The sequence below is a fragment of the Aulonocara stuartgranti genome (genome assembly GCF_965226115.1).
Source record: "Aulonocara stuartgranti genome assembly, chromosome: 10".
Taxonomy (NCBI): Eukaryota; Metazoa; Chordata; class Actinopteri; order Cichliformes; family Cichlidae; genus Aulonocara; species Aulonocara stuartgranti.
Window position 1 is genome coordinate 892,477 of NC_138946.1, and position 12,524 is coordinate 905,000.

Below are 12,524 nucleotides of genomic sequence, written 5' to 3' on the forward strand. Positions count from 1 at the left end.
TTATCAACTGTGCGCAGCTTTGATGCTGGAAGCTTTTTGGTTTCTGCAGCAGACGCCTGCACACAGCCCAGCATTAGCCGAGTTCATAGTAATGATGACGATGGAAATAAAGGTGACCCATCATGTGACCAATAACATGGTCACATGATGCTAATGATATATTTAGATATATTGTTGATATTATTAGATATATTGTTGATATTACAGTAATATATATATATATATATATATATATATATATATATATATATATATATATGTATTCAGGTTCAGGCCTATGCTGTTCTGCATAGGCCTGAACCCCCTCAGTGAGATCATTAACAAGACTGGCTACGGATACCGACTACAGAACGGAGCAGTTGTCAGCCACCTCCTGTACATGGATGACATCAAGCTGTATGCCAAGAGTGAACGAGACATTGATTCACTGATCCACACTACCAGGCTATACAGCAATGACATTGGAATGTCGTTCGGACTGGAGAAGTGTAGTCGGATGGAGACAAAGAGAGGGAAGGTAGTCAGAACTGAGGGGATTGAACTACCAGAAGGCAACATTGCAGACATAGAGGACAGTTACAAGTACCTGGGGATCCCACAGGCGAATGGGAACCATGAAGAGGCCGCTAGAAAAGCTGCAACCACCAAGTACCTGCAGAGGGTCAGGCAAGTCCTGAGGAGTCAGCTGAATGGTAAGAACAAGATCCGGGCCATCAACACGTACGCCCTGCCCGTGATCAGGTACCCTGCTGGGGTAATAGGCTGGCCAAAGGAGGAGATAGAAGCCACTGACATAAAGACAAGAAAGCTCCTTACCATGCATGGAGGGTTTCACCCCAAGTCCAGCACCCTGAGGCTGTACGCTAAGCGGAAGGAAGGGGGCCGGGGACTGGTGAGTGTCAGCACCACAGTCCAGGATGAGACAATGAACATCCAGGAATACATTGGGAAGATGGCCCCAACTGACCGAGTGCTCAGTGAATACCTCAGGCAGCAGAAACCCAAGAAAGAGGAGGGAGACGAGGAACCATCATGGAAGGACAGGCCCCTGCACGGCATGTACCACCGGCAGATAGAGGAGGTGGCTGATATCCAGAAATCCTACCAGTGGCTGGACAAAGCTGGACTGAAAGACAGCACAGAGGCACTAATCATGGCAGCACAAGAACAAGCTCTGAGTACAAGATCCATAGAGGCTGGGGTCTATCACACCAGGCAAGACCCCAGGTGCAGGCTGTGTAAAGATGCCCCAGAGACAATCCAGCACATAACAGCAGGGTGCAAGATGCTAGCAGGCAAGGCATACATGGAACGCCATAACCAAGTGGCCGGCATAGTGTACAGGAACATCTGTGCCGAGTATAACCTGGAAGTCCCGAGGTCAAAATGGGAGATGCCCCCAAGGGTGGTGGAGAATGACCGAGCTAAGATCCTGTGGGACTTCCAGATACAGACGGACAAAATGGTGGTGGCTAACCAACCGGACATAGTGGTGGTAGACAAACAGAAGAAGACGGCCGTAGTGATCGATGTAGCGGTTCCCAATGACAGCAATATCAGGAAGAAGGAACATGAGAAGCTGGAGAAATACCAAGGGCTCAGAGAAGAGCTCGAGAGGATGTGGAGGGTGAAGGTAACGGTGGTCCCCGTGGTAATCGGAGCACTAGGTGCGGTGACTCCCAAGCTAGGCGAGTGGCTCCAGCAGATCCCGGGAATAACATCGGAGATCTCTGTCCAGAAGAGCGCAGTCCTGGGAACAGCTAAGATACTGCGCAGAACCCTCAAGCTCCCAGACCTCTGGTAGAGGACCCGAGCTGGAAGGATAAACCGCCCGCAGGGTCGTGCTGGGTGTTTATATATATATTAATATATATATAAATTCACTCCATGTTATTATTGTGTGTTTGAGGCTACAGTTTTTACATTCTTTAGTTTTTAAAGATGGCGCCAGTGTGCATGGCAGGCCGTCTTCGATTTCGACTGCGCCTCGGCGTAGTACTCCTTGTTGTTTTATCTTTGGTTTTATGTTCACTAGGCGACTGTGCGCTAATTACTTATGATAGAGACACGCTCCTGAATCTTCGGTTTTCCTATCCCCAACGACTGGACCCCTGCGGGACCTTGGGTGATGCTATCCCCTTGATGCCCGTTTCCCCCACCAGTGCGACCTACTTACCTTTTTACACTCTGCGTAGGAAACGCTTCAGGAAACGGGGTAGAAGGAGTGGTGCTCGCGTCTGCCTCAAGGCTTATCTTAGAGCCATGGCTACGGATTACCCTTCTACAAGCCGTGAGCTTTCACGTCTCATCCACAATTCCAGGAGCCGCTCTGCGGCTAAACTGCTGAGTCATCGTTGGATTTGCCTTGCTGGCCTTCAAACTTACCCTCCTGGATAACGTCGCTCGGTCGCGGTGTCCAACATAACAACCTCAGCACTCTGCGACGTGCTACCGCTAATGACCTAGCTCCTCGGACTCGGATGGCTTTATTTAACGTCAGGTCTCTCTCGAATAAGGCTTTTCTTTTAAATGACTTTTTCCTCACCACGGGACTGGACGTTCTATTTCTGACGGAGACGTGGACTTCCCCGGGTGAGTTCATCCCCTTCTCCGAGCTTCTCCCTCCTGACTGTGCCTTTTTTAGCTCACCAAGGCTCACTAGCAGAGGTGGCGGCTTAGCCTCGGTTTTTAAAAGCAAATATGAAGCTCGGCTGCTATCCTCCCCCATCTACTCTAGCTTTGAAGCTCAGTTATTGGAGTTGACTGGCTCTCGGACTACTCTGTGTGTTGTGGTCTATCGTCCGCCTAAATACCACAAGATGTTTATTTCTGAATTTGCTGACTTTTTGGGATCCATTCTTTTTAAATATGGCTTTGTTATTATTTCTGGTGATTTTAATATACATGTCTGCTGTATGGATGACCAATTGGTCAAAGATTTTCTTGCATTGACTGACTCTTTCAATCTTACTCAGTGGGTGAATGAACCAACCCATGTTAAAGGCCATACTCTTGATTTGGTCTTTACATATGGTGTGGATATATGCATTAAGGATATTGGAAATACTGGTCTTTCCGACCACTCCCCGGTTATCTTCGATGTTGACCTAGGTAATACCGGATTACACCTTGAGGCTCCTCTTTGCCCTATGCGTACTGTTAATGCTGATACTGTGGTGAATTTCTCTGCTTCTTTTGTGTATTCTGCATCTATTACGTCAGATTGTCTTACCCCTTACATGGTTGAGAATTTTGCCAATACCCTGTTAACTACATGTTCCTCCATCCTCGACATTGTTGCACCTGTTAAAATGAAGCGCCCCAGAACTTACTCACAATGCTGGTTAAGTGACTCTGTTCGCGCTCTACGACGTGCGTGTCGACGGGATGAGAGGAGGTGGAGGAAAGATAAACTCCAGGCATCTTACGACATCCTACGTACTAGTCGCTTGAAGTTTCAAACTGCTGCCAAAATGGCTAAAGCAGCTTTTCTTTCAAAAATTATCTCTACCAATGGTAACAATCCTCGAATTTTATTTAAAATTTTTAACTCTGTGGTCAACCCCTGCCCCACTATGCTGCTGCCGTGCTCCACGGTTCTTTGCGAACAATTTTTAAATTATTTTTTAGATAAAGTCTCATCTCTTAAATCTGCTCTTCCTTTAATGACAGGCCCTGCGTTTACCCCTGACTGTTCCTCTTCCTTCTATCAGTTTGAACCCGTTTCACTCCCTACTCTTAAGCGTCTAGTTGAACAACTGAACAATACTAATCTCGTATATGATGTTCTTCCATCTCGTATAGTTAAGGACTGTTTTAGTGCAATTGGACCTAGTATATTGTCCCTTTTGAACTCTTCTTTGCTCTCTGGTTGCGTACCATCAGCCTTTAAACATGCTATAATTCAGCCTGTTCTTAAAAAAAGGAACCTCGATTATAATGATTATGCGAACTATAGGCCGATTTCCAAGCTTCCGTTCTTGGCCAAAATTCTTGAGAAGATAGTTTTGCTTCAACTCCAGGCCTACCTGGATGAGAATAGCATTAATGATAAATTCCAATCGGCCTTCAAACCACATCATAGCACTGAGTCAGCGCTGCTCCGAGTTCTTAATGACCTTCTACTAATGGCTGATAATGGACGCTCCTCGGTCCTAGTGCTATTGGATTTATCGTCGGCTTTCGATATGATTGATCATAAAATCTTATTGGCGAGACTTGAGCACACTGTAGGCATCAAGGGTGTTGCCTTGGATTGGTTTAAATCATACCTCTCCAATCGGCTCTCCTCGGTTCACTTGGTCACTTCCTCTTCCTCCGCTGTACCTGTCTGTTGTGGTGTCCCTCAGGGATCTGTGTTAGGCCCTACTCTGTTCTCATTGTACATGCTTCCACTAAGCGCTATCTTTGAGAAATATCACATCGCTTTTCATTATTATGCTGATGACATTCAGATCTACTTTGAGTTAAATGATGACCTAGCTTTGTCCTTGAATAGTTTTCGAGAGTGCATGTGTGAGGTCAGGCAATGGCTCCTGGCAAATACTCTTATCCTTAATGATAAGAAAACTGAAATTGTGGTCTTTGGCAGTAACGTTCTCCGTGCCAAACTTCGTGATGCTTTTGGTTTTCTCACTAGCTCCTTTTCCGACACTGTTAGGAATTTGGGCGTGCTACTTGACAGCTCATTTAAACTTGATAGACAAGTGTCTGCTGTCGTTAGATCCAGTTTTTACCAACTCCGCCTTATTTCTAAGGCCAGGCAGTATATCCCGCATAAAGACCTGGAAAAACTCATCCATGCCTTTGTAACTTCGAGGCTGGATTACTGCAATTCACTCTATTTTGGTCTCCACTCTGCCCTCCTCCATAGATTACAGACAGTCCAAAATGCTGCTGCACGCATTCTAACCAAAACTAAGAAGTTTGCCCACATTACTCCCGTCCTAGCCGATTTGCACTGGTTGCCTGTGAAATACCGTATCCAATTTAAAATTCTGCTGTTTACTTTTAAAATCACCAATAACACAGCACCGAGCTATCTTAAGGAACTCTTAAGCTTATATGTTCCTGCTAGGGCTTTAAGATCATCCTCACAGTTACTGTTGGTGTAGCCTAGATCTCGGCTGAAGTCTAGAGGTGATCGAGCGTTTGCCCTGGCCGCACCAGAGTTGTGGAACAACCTTCCGATTGGCATCCGGGCGTCTGACTCTATTCAATCTTTTAAATCACGGCTTAAAGCGTATTTGTTTAATCTTGCTTTTTCTACCGGTTAAATGCTGGCCTTGTCTGCAGTGATTTATTTTACTAATTTTCCTATCATGCTTTTTATTTGCGCCGTGTATGTCTTATCTCCATTGTGTGTTGATGGCATAGTTATATTGTGCTATAGCTATGTGCTATAGTTATATTTTTTCTATTGGTGGCTTTTTCCTGTGAACATAATTCTACACTTTTATTTTTATGACTGATTATACTTGTGTTAATTTGTTCTATGTTAAGCACTTTGGCATGCCGTTGGTTTTTAAATGTGCTCTATAAATAAAGATTGTTGTTGTTGTTGTTAATTACAGTTTTTCTAACTTCAGAAGATGAAAAAATCTTGAACCATCACAAATGTGACCTTTTATGTTATTAAACACTGAAACGAGTCAAACACAGGTTTAAAGCTGTAGCTCAGGTGGCAGAGCAGGTCAGCCACTAATCAGAAGGTCGGTGGTTCGATCCCAGGCTGCCTCCTGGCTGCATGCCAAATATCCTTGGGCAAGATACTAACCCCACATTTGCCTACTGGTGGTGGTCAGAGGGCCCGGTGGCGCCTGTGTCCGGCAGCCTCGCCTCTGTCAGTGCGCCCCAGGGTGGCTGTGGCTGCAATGTAGCTGCCATCACCAGTGTGTGAATGTGTGTGTGAATGGGTGAATGACTGAATGTAGTGTAAAGCGCTTTGGGGTCCTATGGACTAGAAAAGCGCTATACAAATGCAGGCCATTTACCATTTAAAACTGCTTTCAAAGCTGTTCACAGAGTGAGAGGAGATGTTACACCACCTGCTGTAGAACTACACCTGTGCAGAAGCTCAAAGGTGGTTTTGAACATCTAAAGTGAACAAACGAATATTAACTCAGTGTCAAACATGCAGCACAGGGGCCAGAACCAGATCACCAGAGGGTCCAGCTCTGGTCTTTGTGAGGTCATGAAGTTCTCCAGGTTTCAGTAAACAGCTGTTTGCTTTGTTGTCATGGCGGCATGATGACACAGGAGCGAACATAGAAAACTAAGCGTATTAGTAGATGTAGCAAAACATTTAAAACAGCAGTTTGGGTCCGAAAAGGCAAAAACAGGTGAAAGTTTGTGTGTTTGAGCTGTGAGGCTCAGCGTCCCAGCAGGCTGAAGGGATGCAGAAGAACTGAGCTCACTGAGGTCGGCTCAGGCGGTTCGGGCTCATCGATCAACTAAGAAGAACAATAACTGTGTTAGAAATCACATCCTGCTGGGATACAGACCCTTCACTCGTCGTGAGCTCACTGGTCTGAACCAATCATGATCCTGTGTGACCCATGAACTGGTGGTCCACGCCCACAGGTGGTCCACGCCCACAGGTGAGGACCAACAAACTGCACCGTGGATCTTCACTGTCACTGAGTCCACGCCCCATGTAGGGCTGTTCGATATAACGATATATATCGGACGACGATATAAAAACGTCTATCGTTTCCTATCACGCTGTCATATGTTTCGTGGTGTCGCAAAATAAACTGTTTACAGCAATATTTTTCATGGTTTTGAGGTCACTGTAGATATTATTCATTTATTAAAGTTCTTTCTTTCTCTTATATTTGATATAACCACATTACGGACGGACAAACGCCTGTTTTTATGCGTTGTCGTTAGCAACAACGATGGTAACAGCATCGTGTGGCTCTGCTGTCCGCTTGTTTGTTTTCCACGTAAACCTTTCACAATAAAGCTCAAGATCCTCTTGAGACTTTATAAAATAAACTTAATCACGGGAATGCAGAGAGTTTAGGGATGAGAAGCAAAAAAGAGCCGTCAGGTGCTGAGAAAGAAACCCTAGACTCAAACTTTGAAAGAAACGGCGGCCGTTACATGTCTAAAATTGTATCGTTTCATGCATCGTTAAAACACTCGACTCCAGGTAAACGACGCCCAGCTGCAAACACGTCACGCAAGTCGAGCTGCCCGAGATTCACAGAATTTACAGAAAATGTTGCACTTTTGTGATTTATATCGTTGTCAGGACGATAGATGTCTTATATCGGGATATGAGATTGTGGTCATATCGCACAGCCCTAGCCCCGTGTGCACCATCGAGGTTTATTTGCAGCTCTCGAGCTACAAACGTGACATCAGGAGGTTAGTTTGAGCTGCTGTTGGTTTGGAATCAATTAAAGTTTCTCCTTCTGTGTTTTTCCTGCAGCTGAGTGCATCAAGTGGACATTAAAGGCCATTTAAAAACCACCAGAAACTCATTTAGTGCGAGCAGCGAGAGAAGCAGCTGGTTCCCTTCCAGTAACTCTTTAATTAGATAATAATGTGCTGGGTGGAAGCCATTAGCCGTGGCGCCGCGATGATCACACGAGAAGTTATCCGGCATAAATGGAGTATTGATTGTTTGGGACTCTGAAGTCAGCTTCAGCTCCCGTGAAACTCACTGTGACCTCCCCAGGCGGTTCAGCCCACCGGCGACTGATCCCGACTCGGCGCGGCTGAACCAACAGAAGCAGCGCGGCGAGATCACGAGTGTCCGGCAGCCAACACGAGGCCGCCGAGGAAGGCGTCCAACCGAGCAGCAGCTCTGAAGCTCCAAAGACTGGCAGCATGACAGGCACACACACACACACACACACACACAGACACACACACAGACACACACACACAGACACACACACACACACACACACACACACACACACACACACAGACACACACACACACACACACACACACACACACACACACACACACACACACAGACACACACACACACACACACACACACACAGACAGACACACACACACACACACACACACACACAGACACACACACACACACACACACACACACACACACACATTTTTGTGTGAAGACGTCTCATTAACACCTAACTATAAACTATAAATCTGACACTAAAACCATTTTTTGAGCCTAAAAATTCCTTCAAAAACACTCACAGACGAGTATAGTAGCGTGCTAATTTTCTATTCTCACAAAGATATTTAAACACACACACACACACACACACACACAGACACACACACACCAGAGCGAGCACCACCAGGAATCCCCCAATCAAAGCATCCTGCAGAGCTGAACGTCGCACTTCCTGTCAGAGACATCAGCAAACTTCAGAGGAAGAAATAGCAAACAAACTCACACACACACACACACACAGACACACACACACACACACACACACACACACACACACACACACACACACACACACACACACACACACAGCTCTGCTTTGACTGTGCTGGGATCAGGCGGTGCTTGACTCACAGTCTGATGATCAAACGTGTTCATACAGAATCAAACGCAGTTTCTTCTTCTGCTGTTTTTATTCTTTATATTCTCTGACTCAGACCCAGCTCCACCCTTTGACTCAGCATCGCCGCACCCTGAGCTCAGCAGTCAGGCGTTCCTGAGTGAGACCGTTTCCTGTGGGGTGAGTGATCGATGTCCGCTCATTAGCCGCTCACTGTGGGACATAACCGTGGATCTACTCGCTCTGTCACAGCATCATGTGACATCATCTGGTGACATCATCCACAGCACAGTGACATCATCTGGTGACATCATCCACAGCACAGTGACATCGTCACAGCACAGTGACTGATTGGATCGGATGGAAACATGCAGCCACCCTAAGAACCAATCACAGCAACAGAGCAACCACAGAGAGTAGTGACAGGAAGTAGGAGGGGCCTGTTATGAAATTTTCTCAACTTACTCCCAGCCGGTCACAGCAGATGGCCCCGCCCCTCCCTGAGCCTGGCTCTGCTGGAGGTTTCTTCCTGTTAAAAGGGAGTTTTTCGTTGTGCTGGCTCACAGCGGCTCATACGACGTTTTGTGTATTATTGTCGATCTTTACAACATGAAACACGTGGAGGCGACTGTCGCTGTGCTGCTATATAAACATCACTGAACTGAGCTGAATAGTAACATTTTAACAAGATAGCAACATTTTCTGAGGTCACACGCGTGTCCGCCGCAGCGTCATGAAAGCATCATGGCTGTGACAGCATGACAGGAAGTCAACATTCAGCCCGCTGCTCTTTGTCGATTTTAGAGAGAAAATAGTTCCTCCATGAAACTGAAGAGTGATGGGGTCATCTTTCTCTTTGACCCCTAGGTGGTGTTGGGTGTGCATCGATTCCTGAGCCCATACGCTGCTGTGGGTGCCAATGGTTGTCGAATTTCCTTCACAACTCGTTGCCATGCATGGCGATCGTTGGCGATTGTCCTGGCCTCGTCGAGATTTATTCTGCCCCTGATGTCATCTTTGACCTGTTTTAGCCATGTTTTCTTTGGTGCCGTTCTGTGGATTCTCCACTGGGTGGGTTGTTTACGCCAGAGGAGTTGATGTGGTAGTCTGCTCGCATCCATTTGACACACATGGCCAAACCATCGCAATCAGCGTTTCTGAATTCGCCCCTCAATTGGCGGTTGGTTGCCGCATCGCTATCAGATGTCCTCGTTTCGAAGGCGGTCTCGAAGTGACACTTGTAATATCTGTCGAAGGCAGCGCATCTGGAAAACGTCGAGTTTGTTGAGGTCCGCTTTGAGCACCGTTTCAGATCCATAGAGCAATATCGGGAGGATCAGCGTCCGGAAAAGGCGGATTTTGGTCGAGATGGAAATATTTTTTGCTTCCACAAGCACCAATTTAGAGAAGCAAATGCTGCAGTTGCGTGACCTATTCGACTGTGGATCTCTGCCGTGGAACCAACCTTCCTTTGCTCGATCAGTGAGTCCAGGTATTTGAACTGCTGGACTTGCTCTATTTGGATACCGTTGAGGTAGACGTTGGCAGGCGACCCATCTGTTGTCATCTTGTCAGCGTTTATCTTGAAGCCATATGACTCGGCGGCGCGTGTGAGCTTGTATAGAGCGTCCGTGGCTTCGGCGTCATCCTCGGCCAGCACACTGCTGTCATCTGCAAACACGAGATCCGTCACGGTGCCATTTTCATCAAATCCGCGTCTGCCCCTGAAGACTTTCCTCATGATGGCGTCGACTACGATGTTGAAGAGCAGCAGTGAGGATGGTCTGAGTGCTGCACGGGTTCAGGTGGACGTTACAAGGATGGACGCTGTGACAGCAGTTCTGAGCGGTAGCTCCGCCTCTGTGGGAGGAGACGGCGGCGATGTGCAGGAGACTCCACCTCAGAGATGAGACAGCTTGTTTAATGAAATCATCTTCATCATCATGAGTGATTGTTAGAGCCAACAGTGTGGTTTTCAGAATCTTTACAATTTTATTTTATAGGGTTTTAATTTTTAAATATATTTTTTGCTGTTTGTATTTAAAACAACTAATCTATTTTTAAACAATCCTTTTGTGTTTATTTTCTGATTTCTTTTCTCTTTTTTAAGATCTTACTTTTATTTATCCTGAAACTATTTTGTCTGATTTATTTTTAATAATTATTTTATTTCATTATTTTATTCTTGTTTATATAATTTCTGATCTGTATTGTTGGAGGATCTTTACCATAAAAGTGAACCGACACCTGAATGTTTAAAATGTATTTGTGTTTACTTTTTATTATTGTTATTTTTCAGTGAGTAATTATTTTGCATCCATATGTATTAAATTCTATTATATGTATATATGTGTATGTGCTGGTTTGACTGGTTTGACTGGTTTGAGGTCTGTGCACGCGTCATTAATAACTCCTGTGGTCACTCAGCTGTGACGACTCTGACCTCAGGTGACCTCTGTTCAGCATGCAGTACGAATAAAGTTTGATTGACTCACAGCCTACATTAATGTCATGTTTCCTGTTGCAGGTTTGAGGTGACAGTGATGCGAGCGAATGACGGCGGTGTGACGATGGCGTGCTGCTGGTTTGAAATTAAAGAGATCTGATTGGACGTTTCCGCCCAGCAGGTGAGCGAACACCTGCAGAGACACCCATTATGTAACCGCGGCGACGCTTCAGCAGCAGTTTGTCCTGCAGAGTCAACTGAAGGAAAGAGATGGAGAGATGAACACACACACTTCTTTGTCAACTTTGCAGGGTGTTGCTAAGCAACCGAAGGAAATCTGAAACCAGAATAGCGATGTGAAAAAAATCAACAGAATGTAGAGAAAGATGCAGCTTCGCTGTTTCTCTCAGCTTTGCCGTCATGTTGGAACGTGTGGGAGACGAGGGGGAGGAGGGGGAGGAAGGTTTCCATCCAAAGCACAACCAAGCACGCTAACAGGAAGTTAGCGAGAAAACCAAATGAGCGCCGTGGTTTTATGAACACATAACTTTACATGATGCTGATGTCATTAAACACACCTGTCTGAGCTCCCGCACGCTAACACGCTCATGTGACCAAGATCCAGACACACAGGTCATGTGATTTAGGTATGCAAAGTGGGAGGGGCTTAAAAGCAATCAATACCAGCTCGCCATGAGGAGACGCTCAATGTTTGCTTCAGACAAATAATCACAAGCACAACAGTCACAACAACGAAGGTTTCACACAGACCGAGCTCGTCCACAAGACGCCACACCTGGATCACACACAGCTGGATCACACACAGCTGGATCACACACAGCTGGATCACACACACCTGTAGTCTGTGGCTCAGGCGTTTGATATGTTAGAGACATGGTCTGTGACTTCCTGCTAAAATCTAAAACTACAAGCTCTCCTAAACCTACTGGGCTTCAACCAGGAAGTGACATCATCATCCTTCATCACACCCCAACCTCCTAATATGTGTCTGTGCACGACACTGAGCATGTGTGACATGGACACAACGGCCAACTTGTGAAGTTGTAGTCGTGTGTTAGCTCATGAGCTAGCAGTGTGTGATGTCTGGTCAGCAGAGGCCAAGTTTGGGCCTCACGTTGGTTTTAAACCTGAGGTGAAGCTCGACATCACAGGAAGTTAATAATAATGTAAAAAAACATTTTAAACTTTAGCTGCACAACAACTTTACTGCTTCAGAGGGTCTTTGGTTGCGGTGGAGGCTGGGTGGAGGTGTCGCTACATATGTATGCACGGCTGCTCGTTACACTGAAGGCAGCTTTACTGACAGCTGATTTCTGTCATGATGAAAAAGAACAAGGTGACGATGGTAAATGGCCTGTATTTGTACAGCGCTTTACACAACATTCAGTCATTCACACACTGGTGATGGCAGCTACATCGTAGCCACCGCTGCACTGACAGAGGCGAGGCTGCCGGACACTGGCGCCACCGGGCCCTCTGACCACCACCAGTAGGAAAACATGGGGTTAGTATCTTGCCCAAGGATATTTGGCATGCAGCCAGGAGGC

At 46.1% G+C, this 12,524-nt stretch overlaps 1 protein-coding gene across 1 annotated transcript in view; it reads right to left on the minus strand.

The window, feature by feature from the left end:
• Window positions 1-12,524, minus strand: part of LOC309715219 (calcium/calmodulin-dependent protein kinase type II subunit alpha) — a 47,209-nt gene that overhangs the window by 31,188 nt on the left and 3,497 nt on the right. The window lies entirely within an intron of this gene.